The 26,612-nt window shown below is 34.0% G+C and overlaps 1 protein-coding gene and 1 pseudogene across 2 annotated transcripts in view; one reads left to right on the top strand and one right to left on the bottom strand.

Moving 5' to 3' along the window:
* Positions 1-771: 771 nt before the first annotated feature.
* The window catches only part of LOC149747710 (uncharacterized), a 167,762-nt gene continuing 141,921 nt past the window's right edge, over positions 772-26,612 (bottom strand). Inside the window, exon 7 of one of the 2 annotated variants that reach the window (XM_089923007.1) lies at positions 772-5,944. The gene's annotated coding sequence lies outside the window, so the exon portion shown is untranslated. Of the gene's footprint in view, positions 5,945-7,283; positions 11,218-26,612 lie in introns of those variants that run through there. The other variant, XM_089923006.1, reaches the window with a different exon arrangement.
* Positions 22,709-24,561, top strand: LOC149747712 (T-box transcription factor T pseudogene; annotated as a pseudogene).

Below are 26,612 nucleotides of genomic sequence, written 5' to 3'. Positions count from 1 at the left end.
TGGAATATTGTAAACAAAGTTTTAACATATTAAACAGGGAACTTTTTAAACAGAAGTACTTAGTAAGTTTCTCACAACTTGACATAACCTTAAATACATACCTTACTTAGAATGATTGCTTCTATCATAGAACAGTCCTATGCTGAGATCTATACCATTATTGAAATAGCTGAAAATCAATGTGTTATTGGGAGATATATAGCCAGGTGTATATTCACATTGTCAGTATGCTTTATAATAAATGCTCAAGGACTTAAAATTATTATAGCTAAGTGATTTGCCCTTGACATTCAGGGATTACTGTTATGTATTTTGACTCTTGCATTTTATATAATAGTAAGTTCATTTGGCTCAGAGCCCTAAATGTTTCCAAATGACTACAATTTTTTCAATGCCAGCAGTTTGGAAAATAATTGCTTTGAATCTCATTTTTTTTTTTATTACCCATCATCTACACTATGCCACCCAGACAAGAGAACAGTGAAGTAAAAAAAATTGTTGATTATTTTGTTACATTACAAAGTCTTCCCATTAACGTATATTGATATGGAGTTTTTTTAAGTGCAAGGACTAAGATCACTGAAAGTACAAAATAACATGCCTTAAATTTTGTTGTTTCTGGTAGATAGGCTCTGCTATAGAAATGCTGATTTGAAGGATAGTCACAAAAAGTCACAAAGCCAGATATGTAAATTTTACATGGATTAGAATATATTAGCTCAAATTTAACTTAATCCTAATTTTAGAAAAGCTACAGAACTTAACAGATAGTCAAGTTAAAAGCTTATTTATTATAATTTGTGATAAGACAAAAGATCATATATTCATACCATTCCACACGTCACAATATATAGGGCATGGAATTTCTAACACTCTTGATATCTTTGGCTTAATCCCATAAAGTTAACATTAAAAACTTCAATAGTTTTTGAGAAAGATTAACAATTTAAACAAATATTACATATGGTTTAGGATTTACTAAATGAAAATTGAAATTCCATTCTGAAATTTAGTGATTATTGATTTCTTCAATCCACATAAAATTAATTTCAGGACACCAAGGCACAGTTCAGTCAGATGAGCACAAATTTCCTTATTTTCTCTGTTCAATGTTAGACAAGAAATATTCAAATATAAACCATGCTATCTTCTGTCTGATGATAGTGTGTCAGATACAATGGTGTTCATCAACCCAGTCTATTCAGCCCCACTGTTTTCCTAGTCTTCTTTCATCTAAGGAAAGCAATGTAGCATGGTTCCAACAATTAGATGGAAACAAGTCACTGAGTTGAGCTTTTGGGAATGTTTTGAAGAATGGTGAGGCTCCATAGGCAGGCAGTTATGCTTTTGCCCTTAGGCACTTTATGTTTTTTCCACCCTTTCTTCTTCTTTATGCTTGGAATAATGGCAGGTTGTTAGAAGATTATCAACCATACTATGAATGGGAGAATGGAATCCACATGCTAAAAATGGCGAAGCAGGAAGATAGAATGTACCTGGGCCTTCAATGGCATTGGTCAGAAGCTGCATGTTTAAGAAAAACTTATAACAGCAACAAAACAACTAAGAGAGAAGAGGAGGATGAGAGAGAATGAGAGAGAGAGAGAGAGAGACTTAGAATGAAGAATGTTCTTTTATGTTTTTCTCCCTTGTTTGTACTCTTTCTTTGAAAAAGAAAACCATCATAGGATAAAGTGCTAAAAAAATGCTCAATATTTACTTAGTTAACTTATTCAATATGCTTTCCAGAAGGAAAAAAAAAATCATTACATGAAGTGGTTGACAGAACTGTAAAAATATCTCCCCAAGATTTTTTGTTTCCTAGCTGTTCAGTAAAGCACTGATACAGATACTGCTGAGAAGAGTCTTTCACGTGGAATTAAGGTTACTAATCAGTTGCTTTCTATTAGGAAGGTTATCCTGGATTACCTGAGTGGACCTAATGTAATCATATGAGCCCTTAAAAGCTAAAGAGGAAGACAGAATCATCAGTCAAAGAGATGAAGCTTGAGTGACTTGAGGCATGAAAGGGACTTGACCCACTCTTGTTGGTTTGAAGATGGAGGAATGGGGCCAGGAGCCAAGGAAGGCTAGCAGCCTCTAGAAGCTGAGAAAGATCCCTGATGTCTAGCCAACCGGCAATACCAGCAAGAAAACAGGGACCTTAGCCCTACAACCACAAGGAAGTGAATCCTGCCAATCACTCACACAAGCCAGGATGTGGATTCTGCCTTAAAGCATCAAGAAAGGAACACAGCCATGTAGACACCTTGATTTTAGCCTTCTGAGACCCAAGGAAGCTAGACTTCAGACTGTGAAGGCACTGTGAGATAATGCCTGTGTTAAGTCTCTGAATTTGTGGCAATTTGTTATGGCAACATTATGAAACTAATAATCATAGTAATACAAGAGAACCTGTTTAGAACATTTGCAAAAAATGTCTTGACATATTAACCTTTCAAAAATTACTTTCATCAAATTATAAGGCACAGATCAGAGATCAAAACCCTGAAAAATTACTACTAAGAACTCAGTGTTTTAGTGGAGGCAGGGAAGTAAGGATCATGAGATGCAATCAGGGTAGATAGTGTGTGGCTCTGTGGATGGTCCTTTGTGATTGAGCTTCCAATTGGAAGTTTGAAAAATGAATGCCAAAAAACTACACTACTTCAGAGTTTTCACTAGTGTCAGTTTCTAAAAAATCTTACATGAATTACTATAATTTCAACAAAACATTGATTTTACTAACATTTTATATTGTTGTAACTCTAAGATTTGAACAATAATGTTTACTGTGAAATATAGGAAATTTATAATTATGTTTTTAAATTTTTTGCATGTAAAAAGTAGGTTGATTGAGACTATGCAATCCCATCTATTCACTCTTTTTGTGATTATACTGAAGTGCCATTCTCTTCAGAAAAGAAAAAAATATAGAGAGCTCAACTGAAATGAAAGGATTATAGTAGTATGAATTACTCATTCATGTTAGTGATATATTCAATCAATCCAAAATATTAATTGAATAACCATTATATCCAATGATTTTTATACATAAATTTACCTACATTGCCACAACACAATGCATATTTTGAATGCATTTAAATTATTTTACACACATACACAAAATAAGACTGCTGATGATTAAATTTCACCTCGAAGTATCTTATTAGGTGATTAAATAGTAGGTGGCACAGAGTACAGTGAATAGTACCAACTATTATTTCATCACTCACTTATAATAAGAAAACATTGAATAGAGAGTCAGCGTTGTATTTATCTGAGTTTCCCAAGCAAACAACAAAATACCTAATACGTAGGAAAATAAAAATGCTGTTGGAGTGAACTGTATGTTAATAGTTACACTATTTAAGCAAGAACATGACCAAGGATAAATGTATAACTGAATAGTTATGTCCTGTCATTTTGATAAAAAATTTCAAAATAACACTAAAAAATCAAATTTTATTCTCAATTATTTGCTATTTTTCATTCTCTAAACAAATATTACATGAGTACTTGCCATGTAGCAAGTATCCAAGACATTTAGGGAATGGAAACGAGCAAAGAGAGTCTCTGGCTTTAAGAATTTCCTGGACATGTTAGAATGTTTGCCACATGCAATACCTGAAGATGTTTATTAGAGCTTTATTCGGCATGCAGCAAAGGGCAGAGGAGAAAGTGTTTAACTCAAGGTAAGTTGTTTATCTGCTGGGGGAAAATCAGTGAAATAGCTGAGAAAAACTGTCATGTGATATTATGGTTTAGTTATTCTGAAATGGGAAATAAAAGAATATTTTATACAGAAATATTAAATTATTTTATGGTGTGCAAATTAAATTCTTTGCATTGAGGTTTTTTAAAATGGCAATGTTAATCATGAACTTAAGAAAAAATATAGGTGAAAAAAGAGAAATGAGTTATATTTTTCAGGATTGGGCTGAGGGGAATATATTCCAGGCAGTGGCAACGGAAGATGCAACTTGCAGGGCTGTGAAAACTCATGGAACTTTTGAATGATGACAGGGAATTCAGAGCCAGAGCAGAGAGGTCTTGTAGGCAGACAGGGATGAGTCTGAGAAGCAAGCAGGAGTAAGATCAAAAAAGTTCTCAAATATATTGCCAACAATTATTTGACTTCAAGCTAGGCTCTGGGAACTCAATGACAGATGTGAATTGCAGAGGAATGACCGTATTTCCATTTCAGAACAATCACACTGGCAACAATGTGGAGAGTCAGAAGGGAGGCCAGAATGTGAGCACTCAAATGAAGAAAAAATGAGCATGAGCCCAATGCCAGCAGAAATAGGGTGGAGGAGAGGGCTTCAAGATAGGTTTAGGACGTAGAGTCTGTAAGACTTTCTGATTGATTTGAAATGAAGGGGAGGAACTGCCAAAGGAAGATTCAAGGACCACCCCAATTTACTGGTTAGCAAAACTTAACTTATCACACATACTTGTGATAACTATAAACTGAGATTTAAAAAAATCTTATTTATACTTGAATTTCAGAGTTAACCTAAACATTTCCTAATAAAACTTGCCTATAATTATGATTCCTTCTATTTTTTTCCTAATACTCAAAAGCAGTGATTTTACATTTCATGTAATCATGGTATAAGTGGCATGAGAAATACTAATTGCAGAATATTTACTTCAATAAGCCTTTTTCTCATGTGTTTGAATATTTCAAAACATAGCTTGTGACATTAAAGAAAAAATAAAAAAGATATAGTTAATTCTAAAAGGCACCATGAAATGCAAAATTGCAACCTATACTTAAAAAAACATTAAAACATTGAGTATTTGTCCACATACATTGCCCATTGATTTGCAGCAGCAGTAATTCATGTAAAAGCTATCATGTAATATACATGAGGCTGCTTTTCTACAATCTTGCAGAAAGGATACTTGGAAGTATCCTTTTGTACCAAAACTGGAATCATTTTTCTGATGATAGGGTAAAGTAAGGTGAAGCTTTACATTTCATGAGTAGTCAGTAAATGTAGGTGGGTGAAATCATTTATTCCTTTCAAACAGATCACAAAATGTGTTATTCTTGATGATTTCCAACAATATTATAAGTCCTTGAAGTAGCACATGTATTTGCAGAAAAAAAAATAATATACACATAAGCAAAGCAGGGTGAAAGAAACAAAAATTTACCCATGATCCCAATAGCGATTATATATATATTTGAAAGAGAGAGAGAGAGGATGCTAGCTAACTGACTAGGTAATCAGACTCCCTAAGCAAAGTCTACCATTACAGGGATTCTAGGAATCTAGGGGTGGGCAGGAATATAGTGATTCTAGTACGTCATAGTGCTTAGTCACTGGGGAAGCAGTCTGGCAAGAACACATTGGCCAATCTTGGGGCAGCTGGGGGCTGTCAACCAGCTATCCTTCCTGCAGAAGTCTTCCTTGAATAGAGATGTAAGCAAGACACCTCCCATCCATCCCTTGCTTCATACAGATTCTCTTCTCTGTGCATGAGGTTTGGAAAACAGCTCCTTCATCATTTTCTTTTTAAGCTTTGTATATGCATTTTTCTTTTGAACCAGAATCATTTTTTTAATTAATTTTTAAAAAATTTTTGGCCGTGTCCAGTCTTTGTTGCTGTGTGCAGGCTTTCTCTAGATGCGGCGAGTGGGGGCTGCTCTTCATTGTGATGAGCGGGCTTCTCATTGCAGTGGCTTCTCTTGTTGTGGAGCACAGACTCTAGGCACACGGACTTCAGTAGTTGAGGCATGAGGGCTCAGTAGCTGTCGCTCACGGGCTCTAGAGTGCAGGCTCAGTAGTTGTGGCACACGGGCTTAGTTGCTCCGCGGCACGCGGGATCTTTCCGGACCAGGGCTCAAACCCGTTTACCCTGCATTGGCTGGCAGATTCTTAACCACTGTGCCACCAGGGAAGTCCCTCCTCCGTAGTTCTTGTCCGTGTTTCTAAGGAGAAACTTATGAGAGGTTAGTGAGAAGAGGTACAGACACCATTGCTGCAGGTAGGTTCAGGGTACCATTAATACTCATCCTCTCCCTCTTCAAACACCTATACTAACTTCCTCCTACCCTTAATTATTACCACAGGATTTGGTAGCTTACCTGGCTTTATGACCCAGGATTAGCTATATAATTTTCTGTGTTCAGTGCAAAATGAAATGTAGGACTCCTTGTTCAAAAATTACTAAGAATTTCAAAACAGTGACAGCAGAGCAATAGACCAAGCATGAGGTTCTTTTAAGTATGGGGCCCTTCATTTGACCTGTGGGACTGCCCAGGTCAAATGCCCATGAATCTGGCCCTGTTGTGGCCCAAACTTAAATTTCTAAAGGGACTGAGACCTTGGTAATCACCCCTCTGTCTGGCTGGGGTTGCTGCATCCATCCACTCACAGGTACAACTGGGTAAGTTCCAAATTTCATAATGAGAATGCATAATCATTACTGAACTGAGCATGAGGAATTGGATTAATATCAAGATTTTACGTGTGGAAATGGTAAATAGGAGCTTAGAATTCACTAAATTATAAAACTGAAGAATGTTTCAATGTTTATGCCAGTTGAATGGTATTCTTTTAACAATGTTACTTTGTTTTCATATGTGATGGGAACCTCCTAATTCCTGAAAAGACCTGTGACTTCTGAAAAAAATAAACAATATCTTGAAGTTTTGTGACTTCACACCTACTTTATAAACTAATTGAGCTGAAGATTGGTGTTTAAAATTCTTGTGTTCTCGAGTGGACAGCTTGTGAAAAAAATTGAGGAAAAAATAATACTGGAAAATAAGAAATTTATTTGGTAAAGTATAAAAATATTCTATTGGAGAAGTGAATATGGCCTGTGCATTACTTATTAATAATAATAAATATTTACAAAGCACCTTCTAGGCACTAGGAAAAGTTCTAATTGCTTTCCATTTTTTTAATTATATGATAAATGCCCCCATTTTATGGATAAGGAAACAGAATAAGTAAATATAGGTAAAAATTTAAGAGTTACAGTCTTAATCAGTTTTTAAAATTAATTACAAATTAATAAAATTCATGTTCTGGTATAAATTAAATTGTGTTTTGAATCATTTACTTTTTAAAATTTTGTTTTAATTTTACTCAAAGAGAAAAAATATACTCCTGAGTTTGATTAGAGAGAAAAGTGGTCACATTTCAGGAACTAGGTAATATACGATCTTTATATACAATGCCAGCACCCAGGAAGAGACTGCCTATTATAAGTTGTTTTTTCTCAAAGTAACAGCTTTATGGAAATATAGTTTACTTACCATACATTTTACCACTTTAAAGTGTGCAATGTTTAGCATTAGTGCTTAAGTGTTCATTGTTTGGTATATTCACAGAGTTCTGCAAGCATCGCCACTATCTCATTTTGGAATATTTGCATCACCCCAGGAAGAAATCCTTTAGCAATCTCTCCCCTGTCCTTCCTCTTCTTAACTCCTATTAAACTCATAAGTTTTTCAAAATTGAAAAAAGTCACATTGAATCTTAATGTGAGGCCCCATTTTTGTTTGTTTGTTTGTTTTTAAGCTGTGAGAGACTTATTTGTTTGAAGTTGATGATAATTTTGTTTTTAAGAGATTTACAATGCCAAATTACTGAGTGTTTGATAGTAATGTTAATTTAAATGTGTTACACTAGATATAACAAAATTCAGATTTTTCCTTATGTAGTATGTTTAAGATGGGTTGCTTGTATATTTTAACCCCTTAACATGACTCTGCATTGAATTTCTGTGGTAACCGCATTTCTGCAAAAGCATAAAAACATTCAGAGGCTGTGCCCTCTCTCTCCTTTTCCTGTTGCCTTTCAGATCAGGAGAACATGTCTCTCCAGAAGTCACTGGAATGCCCTACATACATTTATTATTATTGCTATTTCCATCCCCCAAATTAATATCAAAACTACCATGATAGATTTGTAAAGAAACCATTTAGGACTACTCATGAGAAAGAAAATTATCTTGGATAATGACAGAAAAGAAAAAAAAATACAGTTAGAAGATAGGAAGTCAAATTCAAACTGTTTGGCCTAATCCTGAATGTATCATTTTCATTATATAGTCAACTTCTGCTGTGACTTTATGGCTTAATGATATGATTATGCCCAGTTGATGATGAGTAGCTCTGGTCATAGGATCACCCGAAATCCTAGTCATGTTTAAATAGAACATAGTGGTATGTGAGAAGCTCTTACTCAAACTAAGAGTAATTTACTGTCACAGCAACCAAGACTTTGTCCCCCAACTTCAATTAGGCTATGATGTTTTATCATAATATTTCATTCCTCTCAGATTTCCTATCTTTGGTTATAGGACCAGATGGTTTCACTGGTGAATTCTACCAAATATTATAAGAAGTCATACCATTCCCTCTCAAACTTCTCCAAAACATAGATGAGGAAAGAACACTTTGAAATTCATCTTACAAGGCCATCATTACCTGATACCAAAGCCAGACAAGGATATACAAAAAAATTAAATTACAGGTCAATATATGTGATGAACATAAATGCAAAATTACCCAATAAAATATTAGTAAATCAAATTCAACAGTACATTAAAAGGATCATACACCATGATCAAGTGGGCTTTGCTTCTGGGATGCAAGGATGGGTCAACACTTGCAAATTAATCAATGTGATTCACCACATTACAAAATAAAGGATAAAATCCTGTGATTATCTTAATAGATGCAGAAAAAGCATTTGACAAATTCAACATCTTTTCCTAATAAAAAACTCTTAACAAAGTGGATATAGAAGAAATTTATCTCAACATAACAAAGGCCCTATATAACAAGCCCACAGCTAACATCACAATCAGTGATGAAAAGCCGAAAGCTATTGCTCTAAGATCAGGAACATGACAAGAATGCCTGTTCTCACTATTATTTAACACAGTACTGGCAGTCCTAGTCAGAGCAATTAGTCAAGAAAAAGAAATAAAAAGCATTCAAATCAGAAAATAATAATTTAAGTTGTCTCTGCTTGCAGATGATATGATATAATATTTATAATAGACTTCACCAAAAGACTGTTATAACTAATAAACAGTTTCAGTAAAGTTGCAAGATACAAAATCAATATACAAAGGTCAGTTGTGTTTCTATACACTAATAATACCTATCAGAAAGAGAAATTAAGAAAACGATCTCATTTACAATTGCATTAAAAAGAATAAAATACTTGGTAATAGGTTTGTTCAAGGAGGTGAAGGATTTGTACACTCAAGAATTGTTCCAGATTGAATGTTGAGCATCTTTTCATGTACCTGTTGGCCACTTGGGTGTCTTCTTAGGAAAATGTCTACTTAGTTCTTCTACCCATTTTTTAGTTGGAGTATTTTGTATTGAGTTGTATGAGTTCCTTAGATATTTTGGACATTAACCCTTTACTCTGTATATGGTTTGCAAAAAATTTTCTCCCATTCTGTAGGTAGCCTTTTCATTTTGTTGATTGTTTCTTTAGCTGTGAAGAAGCTTTTTAGTTTGATATAGTCCCACTTGTTGATTTCTGCTTTTGTTGCTTGTGTTTTTGGTGTCAAATCCAAAAAATCATTGCCAAGATCAATGTTAAGGAGCTTTCCCTACATGTTTTCTTCCAGACGTTTTATATGTTGAAGTGTTTAATCCATTTTGAGTTAATTTTTATGAGGAGTATAAGATAGAGGTACAATTTCATTTTTCTCCATGTGGTTATCCAGTTTTCCAGACACCATTTGTCGAAGAGGGTATTCTTTTCCCAGCAAAAGAAGGTATCAAAGAGGTATCAGCACTTCTGTCATTATTGCAACTTTACTCAGAATAACCAAGATACGAAAAAACTTAAGTGTCCATCAATGGATGAATAAATAAGATGTAAAATATATATGCATGTATATATATATTTATATTATATTATAATTAATATTATAATATATATATATATAATTCAGCCATGAAAAAAATGAAATTCTGCCATTTACAACAACATGGATGGACCCTGATTTATTATGCTAAATGAGCTAAGTCAGACAGAGGAAGATTAAATGCTGTATGATATTACTTATTTGTGGATTCTAACAAAGATAAAACAGAGAGTAGAATAGTGATTACCAGGGGCTGAAGGTTGGGGGATTGGGGAGATGTTATTTAAGGATACAAACTTAAAACTAGTAGATAAATAAATCCTGAAGTTCTAATGTAGAGCATAGTAATTATAGTCACCAATACTGTATTATGAACTTCAAATTTACCAAGAGACTAGATCTTCATTCTTCTCATCACAAAGAAAGAAGTGATAATTACATGACACATTAAAGGTATTAGGTAACACTATGGTGGTAATCATATTGCAATATATAAATGCATCAAATCAACACATTGTACACCTTAAAATTACACAGTGTTATATGTCAATAGTATCTCAATTTAAAAAAGAAAAAAAAGTAATTGGTTGAATAATTTAGTTATCAGAATTGATGTATGTGTAACTTTACCACCTCAACGTGAAGCCCTGATTTCTGTCTAGTCTAAGCTTCAGAATTCAGTTTTACAATTGTAAATTAGAAATGAGGATTCTGAAAAGTCCTACACATAAATCCATGTAGATACATATAGCACGTGCACACACACACACACATCATACTTTGTGTATTTATTTTGAATAGAAAATGGAATAAGCAGGTGAGTAGTTTCAAAGTTGAAGATTTATTCATTTTTGGAAATTTTAAGGTAATTTTAGTCAGTTTGATATAAATATCAATATACTATATGTTGGCTGCCATTGGTCTAAAAATCTACCAGATCTTCCAGCTCCATGCTACTAACAATATCTAGTACTGCTGTGAGCTGAATTGTGTCCCCCCAAAAGATATATTGAAGTCCTGAACCCAGGCACCTGTGAATGTGACCTTATTTGGAAACGGGGTCTCTGCGATTTAACCAACTTAAGGTAAGGTCATATTGGATTGAGGTGGGCCCTAAGTCCAATGACTAGTGTCCTTATAAGGAGAAAGAGACACAGAGAAGTAGACACGCAGGGTAAAGGGCCATATGATTGTGGAGACAGAGGTTGGAGGGATGAAACTTCGAGTCAAGGCACGCCAAGTATTTGCCAATGATCATCCGAAGTTAGGGAGATGCAATGAAGGATTCTTCCCAAGAGTCTCCAGAGGGAGCCTGGCACTGCTGACACATCAATTCCAGACTTCAAGCCACCAGAACTGTAAGAAAATAAATTTCTGTTGCTTTAAGTCATATACGTGTAGTATTTTGCTATAGCAGCGCTAGGATATTAATACACATACTATATACAGTAGTAGATAGTAGATTGGCCAGTGATATTCCAACTGGGTAAACATTTCTTTGACATGTTCTTACACAGATGGGCATTCACCATACCTTAATGACTTGCAATTTATAATTTTGCTTCTGTGACAGACCCATGATATGAACTTTGGAACAACAACAACAAACAAAAAGTACTGGGTGAAAGAACAGTATTGTTTCTCCTGAGAGACAATTAGAAACTGGTTTCAGACAGGCTGGAAGTAGAGAATGCAAATTTTCTGTTAAAAATCAGTGGAATAAAAGCATTTTATTTCAATCTCGTCTTTTCGACCCCTGTCAAATGCCTAAAAGAACAAAAGAATAGTAGAAAATTCAAGATTTAATATAATAGAAAAAAAACCCTTCAATATACAAATAGAATTATACTAGCCAAAAAATGTGAAATACTAACCTAAACAAGAGTGCATGATATTTATTTTCACAAACTTCCTCAGTCTCCAAGGTATTTGTACATTTCCAAAAAAAAATTAAGTATCTTATTCTGCATAATCTCTACAAAATGACAGTTAAGACATCAAGAGTTATAGGAAGGCTCTGGGTACTGTGGAGTATATCCTGTTGGGACCCAGATATTTGTGACAGAAAAGCAGATACCTGGCAAATAAAAAACAAATAAATAATAAAAATAAATAAAACCATCTGTACACTTTCTTTCCTAGCCTGAAAGTTACTTCACTGAGAGCTGAATAGAGGAGAGGAGGAAAAGCATTGCCATAGACTAAATGTTAGTGCCCCCATTCATATGTTAAAACTTAATTTACAGTGGGATGTCATTTGGAGGTGGGGCCTTTGGTTGGTGATCATGTCATAAGGGCAGATCCCTCATGAATGAATGACACCAAACCTGCTGGCACCTGATCTTGAATTTCCCAGCCACCGGAAGTGTGAGAAATAAGTTTCTGTTGTTTATAAGTCACCCAGTCTACGGTAATTTGTTATAGCAGCCTGAATGGGCTAAGACAGGAATAGAGGAGGCAATCCATGATTTTATAAGTTGAGGGGTGCTCTGGATACTCTAGCTTTCAATATGATGGGCTCTCAATATTACACTTTCCTTTCTGCACTTTCTTCTGTACTTTTGAGGGATAAACATGCAAGCCACATATTTCAGACAACCTAGCTTTCTGAATTTCTCTTGGTTTCTGCCAATTGGAGGCACTAGATGGAATTTAGAAGGAAGAAAGAAGAAACAGAATATTACTTTGCTATTTCAGTTTCTTTCAGCACCTAGGGGCTGTGACAGTAGCAGGACCATAACGACAAAAGAAGGCATCTTGCTCATGGTCTTCTTGGCATGGAACCTCCATTCTAGGAGAAGAGCATGCAGGGGTGGAGGCAAAGAAAGGCAGACCAGCTCTACAATATACAAAAATTTATTGAATTAAATGCTCGCGAAATGGGTGAATTTTATAATATTTAACCTATATTTTATAAAGCCGTTTTTTTAAAGGTGATTTTAGGCAGCAGTGAATGTCAGCAACTTTGAGAGTAATTTAGCAGCAATGGTAGAGTGGGCTCCTGGTTTTTGCTTAATAGCAAAATACATTTCTAACATAGCAGACACAGAGAGCTTACCCCTCATACTGTCAGCAGCTCTGGGGCGAAAATGGTCACATGAGCTGTAGCCTAAGGCAGTGACAGTTTCTTGATCTATGAAGAACAACCCTCCTCTTCCCTTAACGCCTTTAGCCATTCCATCACTCTAGTCACCCGTGATCAGCTATAAATTTCCCCATCCTTAAATACTGAATGGTTTTCACATCTGCCAAATGTACGCTGAATACCAAAGAAGATTTTTCTGTCACCCAAGCAATTTGTTGAGGAAAAGTTTGGAGTCAACACCTCTGAATCCACGCCCCAGATAGTCCCAGTTACCATAGTTGTCAACATCTCTGGCAAGCAGCAAAAATAATTCAAAGATGGATCATACTTAGAAAGGAAATGATATGTGCTCTATGCACGAAACATTTTTCTTTAAATCAGTAAACGGTCATTTCTGATAAAAAGATGGTTACAGTAAAACAAAGGAATGAAAGAAATGCTTCTCATTATTCTCACAGAATTTATAGATAATATCATCTTTATAAGTAATAAGTGAAATTTGAACAATGAGAAAAAGGTATTCCAAAGAGACTTTATAGGATGTCCAAAGAATATAGAATTGAGTTGCAAAATGTCACAATATGACAAAAAATGAAAAGCCAGTGTAGAGAATAATGCCCATTATAGGTGGAAAAAGTTAGATGTTTGTAAGTAGTTATGAGGGTGACTCAGAGAGAAAGAAAGAGAAGGAGGGAGGGAGGTGGAGCAGGGAGAGAGAAAGGGGAATGTAAACATGATCACAGAAGGAATGTTAGACTTTAAAAAGGTATATCTAACATGCATTATTGATATTTTTAAGAAGAACTAAGCAAATGAAAATATATAAAGAGTCTAAAGTATAATTTTTTCAACATTTTTCTGAAATAAAAACAAGTTGAATGTGTAGACTGAAGGGGCTCATAGATTTCCAAGAAATAATGAAACCTAACATTCATACCTACCATTCCAAATCAAAGCATATTCTGGTAAGGATGTTAAAATTCAGGTACAAAGAAAGAATCCTAGGAGTAGGAGGGGAAAAAATCATGCCCCCTACTAGTGTGAGATATCAAGATGGATTCGACATCTTCACAGTAATATTCATGCAAGGAGACAGTTTGATCAGTATCTAAAATATACTGAGAGGAAGAATATGTGATGCAAGAATTTTATAATCAGCCAGGTAATCCTTTGATTTTAAAGAAAACTTTTGAGTAAAAAGGAAAAGGGTGCACGAAGTTATGCCATTTATGAATAACAAGGTCTGAAACTCCTAGGGGACAAGGTTAGGCAGTGATAAAGAAAGAAAAGGGAGAAAATGGAGCTGAAATCAACTGATTAGGTGATGAGAACTAAAGGATATTTTTTAAATTGACAGAGTAGACACCCATGCCAACCCACCCCCACTCCTGCCCAAATACGTTAAGATTAATTTTTATTTAATGAAAGTGACAGAAGCGTGAGATGGTCACATGATCAGAGCAAAGGTAGCGGGAATATTCAGCCAGCCTCCTTTGGGTTGCAGAGTCTGTTAATTTTGACTCTGTTCTCATGTGAGGACTCTTGTCAATACGCAAAGCTCATTTTTTCTAAGCTCAAAGCTTTTTCAGAATCAAGTCACCTAACACCATTCAGAAAGAACTTTAAGCAGCATCTATGTCCTTCCTGTGAAATATTTATGAGCAACTTGGATTCTGACTTTCCTGTCAAACCCACCAAAGCCTAGTCTACATTCTCTTTTAAGGACATGATGGATGTTGGAAGTGGAAATCCTGTTTATCCCCAGCCCACATCTATCTTTCTATTTTTTTCTATTTCTATAGATGATAGATAGAGAATAGAGATACAGTTAATTTCTCACCGAGCTTATTAAAAAATCTATGTTCTTACAAGATGTTACTTATATTATTTCATTTGATTTCCCCAATACTGTTAATAGTTGGCATCATAATTCCCATTTTACAGCATAGAAATTTCAATTCCATTAGGTTAAATCAATTTGTTCTAAATTACACAGAAATTCAGTTTTGTGTCTGGTATTCGAAGAATCTCTTTGTACTTCCCCACCACCCCTTACTGTAGTTGTAAAATTCACCTATTGGCAATCACATATGATAAATGATCATATGATTCCAGAGAATAAATTACAAGTGTTAAACTTAAAAATAATGGCTCGTTAGTTCCCTATCCCCCCATCTTTAATGACAGAAATCACAGATCTTTTTCATGAGGATCACAGTTTTTGAAGTAAAATACTGGATTTTTATTTCTATTGCTATGACGGTATTATTATAGTAATACCAAAACAAGAAAAACACAATACACAAAAAGAAAACTACACACCAATTTCCATCATAAAATAAATGTAGAAATCCTTAGCAAAATATTAATAGAATTAGCAATATATAAAAATAATTATACACCATTACCAATTGATATTCATTCTCAGCATGTAAAGCCAGTTCAATATTCAAGAATTATCAATGTAATTTACCCAATCCTAAAGAAAAAAAAATTGCATGGTCATATAATTCAATGCAGAAAAAGGGTTTGACAAATTTCACAACCATTCATGTTGTAAAAACAACAAACGAACAAAAAGCTCTCAGAAAAATAGGAATAGAGAATAACTTCTTCCACTTGATAAACAGCACCTATGGAAATCAAAAACAAAAAGAAAACCAAAACCAAAAATCCCAAAGTTAACTTATACTTAATGATGAAAGACTGAATTATTTCCCTCCTCAAGATCAGGAACAAGGCAAGGATATTCACTCTCACCGCACTCATTTCACATAGTATGAGGTGTTCTAGCAAGTTCAGTAAGGCAAGAAAAACAATTAAAAGACAGATATGTAGGTAAGAAAGAAATAAAATTGTCTCTATTCGCAGATGATATGATTATATACAAACTGAAGTCTAGGAATACACATATACTCAAAAAATACCCTTTTAGAATTAATAAGTTAAGCAAGGATACAGGATATAAAACAAACATAAAATATTAATTGTAAACCTATTTGCTAGGAATCAACTATGGGCAGTGAGATTTTTATAATCACTCAAAAATGAAATATAGAAATATATCCAAATAATCAAATATTTACAAGACTTGTCATCAAAAACTATAAAATGCTCATGAAAAAAATCAAAGAGGTTCTAAATAAATGGAAGACATTCAGTGTTTATAGATTGGAAGCTTCAGCTTGGTAACTGTTAGTTTTGCAAGGGCCATCATAACAAAATATCAAAGGCTGGGTAGCATAAATAAAATAAATATATTTTCTCACAATCCTGGAGGCTTATTAAAGTCCATGATCAAGATGTCAGCAGGGTTTTATTTTGCCTAAGGCTTCTCTTCTTTTCTCCTAAATGGCCATCTCTTCTCTGTGCCTTCAGAGTCTTCCTCTATGTGTGTCTGTCCTAATTGCAAATCAGGTTGGATTAGAGCCCATCTTAATTACCTCATTTTAATTTAAATACCTCTTTAAAGACCATATCCCAAATATAGTCACATTATCATACTGTTAAGTCTGGGGGGTTAAGACTTCTACACATAAATTTTGGGGAGAGTCAATTTAGCTCATAACAGTAAGGATTTCAATTATGCCAAAATTGATATATAACTTTAAAACTATTCTCATCAAAACATCAGCAAGAATTTTTGTATAGACCAGATTATTTAAAAATATATATGGAAAAGAACAAAGGAACTAGAAGAACAAAAAGAATTTGGAAAATGAAGAATATAGTAGAAGAAGCCAGTCTACCCAATTTTAAGCCTTATTTTTTATCTTTATCTTTTTTTATTACTGCTTTATTTATTTATTTTGGAGTATAGTCACTTTACAATATTTTGTTAGTTTCTACTGTACAGCAAAGTGAATCAGCTATACGTATACATATATCCTCTCTTTTTTTGGATTTCCTTCCCATTTAGGTCACCACAGAGCACTGAGTAGAGTTCCCTGTGCTATACAGTAGGTTCTCATTAGTTATCCATTTTATACGTAGTATCAATAGTGTATATATGTCAATCCCAATCTCCCAATTCATCCTTATACTATCTTTAGTAATCAAGACTGTGTGGTGTGAGTGGAGGAATAGACACATAGGCCAATAGAAGAGAACAGAAAATCCAGAAATAAACTCACAAATATGCCCAAATGAGTTTTGACAAAAGTGAAAGGAACAATTCAATGGAGAAAAGATAGCCTTTTAAACCAATGGTACTAGAGTAATCTGATAGGTTAAAAAAAACTGGGCCTTGACTTGTCACACATCTTACATAAAAATTAGTATTCTGGTTGTGATATTGTACTATAATCTAAGATGTCACCATTGAAAGAAACTGGGAAATGAGTACATGAGACCCCTCTGCATTATTTCTTATTACTGCTAATGAACCTACAATTACTTCAAAATGAAACTTTTTAAAAAATTTAAATAAAACATATAAATCCTGAATAAGATCAATAGTCTGAATATTGATTCATAGTAAAGCCTTTGCCAGTTTGGTGCTTGTGCTATCAACAGCAAGGCAGACTGCTATGATCAGGTGAAAAAAAGAGATTACTGTGTGTAGCCTCTCATCCTATAATACCCCACTTGAGTTCAGACCTAAATAGAAGAGAGTCCTATTTACCAATCAGCTGGGGGAACACATACTGTCTATATATATGTATATATTTCATTTTTAGGAGATTAAAGAAATTCCTAAGCTATAAAATCAAAACTATAGTGCTTAGGACTCAGAATGTTATTTGCTAACTTCAGAGTTTATGAAGATCTTTCATTATGAGCTTAAGGGAAGAAAAGAAACTAATATGTAAATTAAGCAAAAGAAAGTTATAATAAAAGAAAAACAAAGAGAAAACCCAACAGAGAAGGTAATAAAATTCCAGTGGAGATCATTACAGGTACTTTTTAGAAATAAAGGTAGTAGAACATAATGATAAGCATGATTTAGAACTGAAAAATGTTGAGAATAAAAGCAGTACATGCAATTTTTAAATGGCCAATATAACCTCCAAAAATGACAGAAACTGAGGATGGAAATTATTTTCCAAATATAATTTTAAATGATTTTTTACCAACTGAGGAAATCCTTTCAGCCTAACATTCTCCCCCAAAGGGCATTTGGATTTGAACTCCTAAAGATGGGAAGATAATTGGTATTTTATTGCTCAATATGTTTGCAACCATAATGATGAAAATATTGTTTATTTACTTTCAATTTTGAGTCAATCTTCAGGCCACGGAAAGAAGATGCTATGTTTAAGGATGGAATGAAAATCCAAGAGCTATGATAAAAATGTAACTTACACAAAGCAGATTGTGAAGAATATTGGGTAGAGAAACAAGGGCATTAAAATTGTCATATAAAGTATGAAAACTGAATTAAAGGACTATAGAAAAATGAGTTTAATTACATTGTTTATACTAAAGATAATTGACAGAAAAACCAAAAGAATAACATAATTGACTAAAACAGTTGGAGAAGAGGACCTGAGTGAGTTAAATATTTATATTTGATATTGGGGGAATAATAAATGTTATCTGATATTAATAAATTCAGAAAATATATATTGTTTGAGAAGGGAAATAACCAAAATATAAACAATTGTGAAGAACTTGTCTGGAGAGTAGACTTAGAAGTGAAGAAGTGATCTGACTCTGTTGATATTTAATATAAAACATTCTTTAACATGTGATTTTTTTAATGAGCATATATTACTTGATAAAACCAAATACTTTAAAACTACAACCCTACTTACTTATAAGTGATAGTGATTTATATGATACGAAGGTGCTTATTGTTGAATTGATATGAAAAAATTTAGAATAGAAGCAATTACCAAACTAGAATCATGCATGTAAACATTTTTTCTAGCATTTTTTATGTGTTAAAATGTGTTATTTTTCTTTGCTTTATACTGTTGAATTTGAAATATCACCCACCCAAGGCTCTTCGTTTCTCCCTAGTTACTTGGCTAGCGGCTGCTTCTATTTGCAAGGACATATCATGTGAATTACAAGGAAGTAAAATAATTGGCCTTCAACTAGACTAAATTTTCACCAAGTGGATTATTGTGCCCTGATAATGCCCACAGTCTAAATGACAACACTCAAAACTCAAATGTGTTCTTAATTATAATTTCCAAGTTAGGAAAATTGTGTTTTGTATAAAATATTATTTCATTAAATTAGCCACAATAAAAAATAAGAATCACCTTTCATTGGGAATATACAAGAGTAAGTTTCAAATAATTTTATCATGGAAAGTATTATAATAATCATTTCTAATATTTACAGTTAAGAATCTTAAAATCCTTCTGGCTTTACTTTCAAGAAAAGTCATCAGCAACATTTAAAAATGTATGCTTATGAAATAAATCATCCAATTACTCTATTTCTATGTTTAAATTCCCCAGTTCTTCTGGCAATAGAATATAAGTCACTGAAGCTTTGTTTCCAGTGGAAAGTGGCTGGTACCTCCAATCCTACCCCAGAAACCCACATTTATATAATCTGCAATAATTATCCAGGTATTTTTAGATCACTTCCATGGCTTTAATATTTACTTGTCATGTTACTTATTTTCACAGCTAGGCATCACATCACCCGTCTTTACAAATCAATTTATTACAAATTAAAGGATATAATCCTTCTTCTCTGACTAGTTTTCTACAATTTCTTTTTCCCAGCAACAAATATAATTAAAAATAATAATTGATCATTTGTTTTAACTTGTCAGTAGAACTTACCATTTCCTGGTAAGGACATCTTTGTTAAAATTGGATGATTTTTAAATGTGTCAAAATGATCAAGATAATAAAGGTCTTGAAATATTTGCCTTTTTGAATTTAGAAATGTAAGCTATGACAGAATACAATTTCTTTCTGTAAAACACATACAAAAATGAATAGCACGTTTCAAATAGTTAACTGTTATTTCACAAGGATCATAAAAATTAAATAATTAGATGAGGAACTCTGTTCCATTATTCAACAGGACAATTAGTTCTATCAACATTTACAAGTTTTAAATATAGATTTATAATGCAAATATATTTATAATGTATTTTTATTTTTTATAGTGTATTTTTAAAATCTTCAATTAAAATCAGTAATCAAAAGAATTTAACATTAATGATAAAGCATTTATTATAATGTTTCTTTTATTCTTCAGTTATACTATTTCAATACTTTAAATACATGTTCAATTTTATTACCATATTTATGAATTAAAAATCTTAGTTTTGCTTAATGTCCTCCACTAGCAAGAAAACAAAAATTGAATGATACATTTCCATTTACTTATAACTTGAATTCTTTATAAATAATTTTATTTATCAAATATAAATAACTATGATTATAAATATAAGGTTTCAAAAAATGAGAAAAGCGAAGATACAGTTCATGAATTTGTGCTAATGACAGTTAATTATGCTTAAAATTTACTGTCAATTTGAACAAAAAACTATCACAAAAACAAAGTAGGACATTATATAATGATAAAAGGTCAAATCACCAGGAAGATATAACAATTACAAATATATATTCATGCAACATCAGAGCACCTAAATATATAAAACAAACACCGACAGAATTGACTAGAAAAATAGACAGAAGTGCAATAATAGTAGACGATTTCAACGTCTCACTTTTAAGAATGGAGAGACAGTTACCTTATAGGGAACAATTTTTATGAGTTTTTCTTCTCTCCTTTCCTTATTTATTTTTGCAAATATAAAAAAAAAGCACAAACTGTGAAATAATAAAGAAAAGAAACAGAGATGAAAGAGAGAGAAAGGGGTGGAAGGAAGGATGGAAAGAAGGAAGGAAGGAAGGGAGGGTATCTTACACAAAAGGTGACATACTATACACAGTTTTCTGCAACTTCCTTTTATCACTTAACAATTTATACTCCAAAATATACAATATATAATCCATTTAATCCATTTTGTAGAGATCTTCCCAACTGCTTTGCGCAAGTACATAGTAATCCACTGTGTAGATATATTGCAGTTTATATAACTGTTGGATTTTGGTGTTAGAATTTTGGATTTTGAGGGCGATTTCAATTTTGTTACTAGTACCAATAATGTTACATTGAAGAACATTTGATACATGTCATTTCAAACTAATGTCAGTGTACTTTTGGATCTTTGGAACAGATTCCTGGAAGAGGGATTGATAGATCAAAGGCCAAATACAGCTATGATTTTGTTAGATATTGATAAAATCTTCTCCATGGATGTTGTCCCATTTTACATTTTGAAAAACAAAATATTAGACTGCTTTTTCCTCCTTAGCCTCACCAACAGAGTGTTATCAAACTTTTCATATATTTCAAATCTTACAGGTGACTAATGGTTTTGGTTTTAATTAGCATTTTTCTCATTATAAAGATTATAATATGAAATATATTTTCTAACAAACATTGTTCCATTGAAAATATGAAACCTACATTTCGATCTGAGTAGCCCAGGGAAGTATCCTGGGTTAATGACATAAGTGGCTATTTAGTTGTAATTAATTAGGTTAATCTGAAACCATCCATTTTACTCAGGACTGCAGTTTAAAGAGATAGGAGAAAGAAAGGCAGAACAGAAGAAAGGGAAGGAAAGATGGAAGGAAGGAAGGAAGGAAGGAAGGAAGGAAGGAAGGAAGGAAGGAAGGGAGAGAGGGAGGAAAGGAGGGAGGGAGGGAGGGAGGGAGGGGTGAATTAAGCTAGGTCTGAATTAAGACAAAAAAATATATGAATAAATGGGAAAGAACTGCTTAAATCAATGTAATTACCCTTGTTTGCTTGAAATCTGTGTTATAGTTTGAAGTCCGTGCCATACCTACCTTGTTAAAAAAACACTAAATTTACCTATTTTGCTCATATTCATGTTTCTCATAAACTCTGACCAGAAATTACAAATTTTAAAGTTTTACCGCATTTCAACAGTAAACTACGTGCATAACCTCAGAAATGGATTGATGTCTCTTGTTAATACATATTTTGTTCATCATATGCTGGGTAGGAGCTACATATTAGTATATATGCTCAAATTTTTATTGCATTTAACACACCAGAAGGGACATTATACAACTAATAAGAAGTGAAGTCCATATTAAGTTATTTGATCAAATATGTTTCATGAAAACTGCCTAAGAACATCAAAACAATTAGTCAAACCCAAAATTCAATCTGAGTTAGCATTCATATTCAAAGATTTGAATTCAGAAGTAAGTTCAGAGACCAAATATTATATTTTGATTTGTTCTGGAGTGGCCATCTGCCCATATGAAAAAGCTACTGCAACCGTCTGGCAGGCAGTTTAAAGAACCAAAATAACTACTCTGCGCAGGTCAGGTTCACAGGCATCTGGGTGTTGACTTGGAAAGCACAAAAAGTAATAATCACAGCACGTGGTACTTTACCGAGTAGCCAGCCAAAAGTGTCTGTCTAAATAGTCAAAAAATTTAGCTGTCATAAGAATCCTTTGAGGAAACTTTATAAATACCTATCAAATTTCAAATATCAGTGGCCAACATTTTTAAAAACACCATAAAGATCTAATAAAATGTTATAGAAAAGTTATAATAATCCTGAGGTACCCATAATTTATATCCTGGCACATTTAAAAATGTTCCTTTTGTTTAAAAATGGGCTTCAAAGATATCAATAGTTTTATTTGTATATTTTATAAATATTTGTGTGCTAGTCAATAGTCTGATTTTTAATTGTTTAAAGCAAATCCAATGCCACAAAGAGCTACTTTAGTCATGACTTGCAGGAGTTCAAGGGGAATATCCTCTATCTTCACCCCTCTGCCCCTCCCCTACCTTCAAGTCTTCTCCTCACAGGTCTCTGCCTGGGAACTGTGGACTTTTGCTGCTCCTTTTCTTGGAAGAGTGGCTGCTGAAAGGAGTTAAATATGGCTCTTGGATAAGTAAGTCTGGGTTGGAGGGCCATGAAGAAGGGTCAGCAAGAGGACAATCTCCCTTGGCGTCCGGAACTTGTAGAATAGCCTGCAATAGAGTGGACCACCAGCTGAGCTCCTTGAAGTGAGAGCTACAGGCTGGCAGGGAGAAGGGTGACCCCAGTGTCAACCAAGAAAAGTTAGATATGGCTGCACTTCAGAGAGCTCACCAACCAGGTGATGGTCACCAATAACAGCAGGAGGATGTTCCCAGTGCTGAAATTGAGTATGGCTGGCCTGGACCCGAACACCATGTGTTGTTTTATCTTGGATTTTGTGATGGAGAGCAACCACTTCTGGAAGTGTGTGAACAGAGAGTGGGTGCCTGGGGGGTCAGTCCAATTCATATGTGCATATGAAACTTCTTACATAAATAAAAGCTCTAAATTCATATAGTATGAGTTGAGGGTCTACAGGGGATGACTACCAGCCACGGCATTCTCAAGACTCAATGCATATCTGTCAAGGCTTACCAGAAAGAGATTACAGCTCTTAAAACTAAATACAACTCATTTGCAAGGGCTTGCTGTGATGCAAAAAGAAGCAGGGATCACAAAGATAAGATGGAAGAACCCAGAGACAAACAGCAACCTGGGTATTACTAATGGAAGTAGCTTATCCCCGGACTCAGTTCCTCCTATCTGCTGTCAACCCCCATCCTCAGTTTGGAGGTCCTGTCTCACTTTTCTCCACCCATGGCTGTGAAAAATGCTCTATGCTGAGGAACCACAGTTCACACATCCCTGTCCCTGTCCTCAAAGCTGTGCCTAGGACTCCTCCCCACTTGGACAAGCTCATACTTAGCCCATACACTCATTGGAAAAATTCTCCAACCTATTCTGACAATTCATTTGCAAGTTGTCCATGATCTGATCCCATGAACTTAGCCCAGCCTCAGCATGCGTGTACATACTATCATGTTACTCCTGAGCACAACAGGACTGCATCAGTACCCCAACCTGTGGTCAGCTAGCAGAGCACCTTCACACCAGGGTCTCAGACAGCATAGCTACCTAATGGGCTGGGAGTCCAGTCCTTCCCAGTGAACACTATCTTACCCAAATAATCTCAGGTCCCTTCTCCTCAGGATTCTCACTCTATAAGAACCATGTCCTGGCCACAGATATTCCTGACAGCCAATATCACACCTTGGCCTCATAACCTCATGGATATCCCTGTCACCACCTTCCATGTAAACCAAAGCCTTTCCTTAAAATATACACTATTTTTTTTTTATGTCTACCACTTTTACTCAGGATTTGATCTAGGTACAAAATGACAGTCTCATAGGTCAAGAAAGAAAAAAAAATCTTATTAACTTCACTTTAAAATATGAAAAGCAATATATGTTCTGTTGTTCATCAAAAAAATAACCCCACCCATCATCTGCAACACAAGTGTAGTCCTATGTTGTGTTTGTATGCTACAGATGAATTTAAGTATGGAAACAAAACTCAGTTGGACTATTAAATCACCATTACTTGATCATAATAAAATTTTGTTTGCTAAGATCCAGAAACTTATTTGTTTGTGTCTCTTACAGAATATAGAAGATTTGACACACTAGAATTAATAAACTCAACTCGTCTTATTTAGTGAAATAAAAAGCATACTTTCAATTGCATTTCTTGTTTCTTCAGAGTAGTTTTCAGGTCTCTTTTGTGACAGCTATCATACTTATAGTTAAGCTGTTAGGGACAAAATAATAAATTCATAGTTGAGGACAACAGACTTTAACTGAAATGGAAATTTCACTGTTCTGCCCAATAGAATGCGTTTATTTTGAGCACATGTAATTGCCTCTTGTATTGTTAAACATACAATGGCAATATTTTTCTTCTGAAAAAAATAGCCAAAGACAATGAGCAAAACATTTTCTGCAAAATAAAGGCAATATGAAAAAAAAAAAAAATAGAAACAACAACAGCAAAAAACTAAATACAGTTCTAAAAAGATCTAGTGAGAGGAGTCAGTACTAGAAATTAGTGACAAACATAATCCACTAAAATTTTCAAAATTTACATAGCTCAAATTCTCGTCTTTTGCTAACTTACTGTGCGTCTAGAAATATTTATTTTGGAAAATATTGAGCAAACTTCTTTTGCCCAGAATGAAAAACTTTAAAGTTTAAGATGGATTACACAAAAGAACACATGCTTTCCTTTTCAAAGGAGACTGATTTTTTTTTTTTTGGCAGTACGCAGGCCTCTCACTGTTGCAGCTTCTCCCGTTGTGGAGCACAGGCTCTGGACACGCAGGTTCACCGGCCATGGCTCACGGGCCTAGCCACTCTGTGGCATGTGGGATCTTCCCGGACCGTGGCACGAACCCGTGTACCCTGCATCGGCAGGCGGACTCTCAACCACTGTGCCACCAGGGAAGCCCTAAAGGAAAGTGATCTTAAGAGCTTATAATTACTTAGTAAAGGTTTTCTGAAGATCAAATGCTTTTTAAATGCCCCTTTTTTGGTAATCTCTAAATTAATTGGAAGCATGTAAAATTGTTCTAAATTAATGATAAAAAAATCAACTTCATATTTTTTAACTGGCTCTTTAAGTTTTATATTAACAAATTGTAGCTCATGATATACCTTAAAATATTCTGATAAAGTATCCAGATTAAGTTCATCCAAAGAAGAGATAATGCATTTCTACATTTGTTTGTGATAATTGGAGCAAAGACTGTATTAAACTAAATAATGATACTTTGACAGTGTAAAGATGCAAATGTACATGAAAGTAATATTTTTCCAATGGTGAGAAGATGTATTTTGTACTAGACCTGACTTAAGTCTTTTGCACAGGATATTTCTTTGTCTGGAAATGGCTTTCCCCACATAATCGCCTGGCTTACTCCTTCAATTTCATTCCTCACAGAGGCCACGCCTGACCACTCCACATCAACTGCCCCAATGTACTATGAAAACTCTTGGTCTGTTAGATTTTTTTCATAACATGAATTTTTATCTACTATGTTTATTCTTTTATTTTCCAAATATTTTATTGATTGCCTCCCTTGCCCCTGCCAGAATTCAAGTTCCTCAAGTGCAAGAACTCAAGTTTTCCTTGCTAGTTGATCAGTCCCCAAGACCTAGAATCATTTTTGGAAAATAGGAGCCCAGTACATATGTGTCAAAAAACACTCAATGACCTAGGAGGAATTTCAGGAAAACTTTTGTTGTCATAATCACATAAAAATACATAATGTCTATAAAACAGCAATAACTAATTAGATGGGAAGAACAGGCTGGAATGAAAAAGGAATAATGAGGCAAAAATGGGTTTAGGTGAGATTAAAAAATACTGCTAAGAAAGTAAAAAACAAAATCTAAAAATTACAGCCACACTAGAGGCCCTAAGACAACAAGAAACATTAATATGATTATAAATGTCACAGCAATAATTCTTTTTTTGGTTAAATTCCTGAATCAAAAGCAAAGTATAAAGTCTGAGTTTTAAAGATGCGATAACTACATGTACTCAGAGAGAAACAAATTACCCAAATGTTTGATAAAAATGTTAAAAAAAATAATTATATACAAAAACTATTTAAAAAGTGATGAAGAATGAAAGAAATGTCAATTGATATTTACAAATATACCAGTCTAAATTAGGGATATGATTAGTCTGAAACCATTGAGTGTTAGAAAAAAATGATAAGAAGGTAAAAAAGAAGTTAATAAGAAATCAATGATAGTATGAAAAAGGAAAA

Source organism: Delphinapterus leucas, chromosome 13, assembly GCF_059928025.1.
Source record: "Delphinapterus leucas isolate spDelLeu-1000000601 "Yukka" chromosome 13, BTC_Dleu_Yukka2, whole genome shotgun sequence".
In the NCBI taxonomy this organism is placed as follows: Eukaryota; Metazoa; Chordata; class Mammalia; order Artiodactyla; family Monodontidae; genus Delphinapterus; species Delphinapterus leucas.
This window is presented reverse-complemented; position numbering and strand designations above follow the sequence as displayed.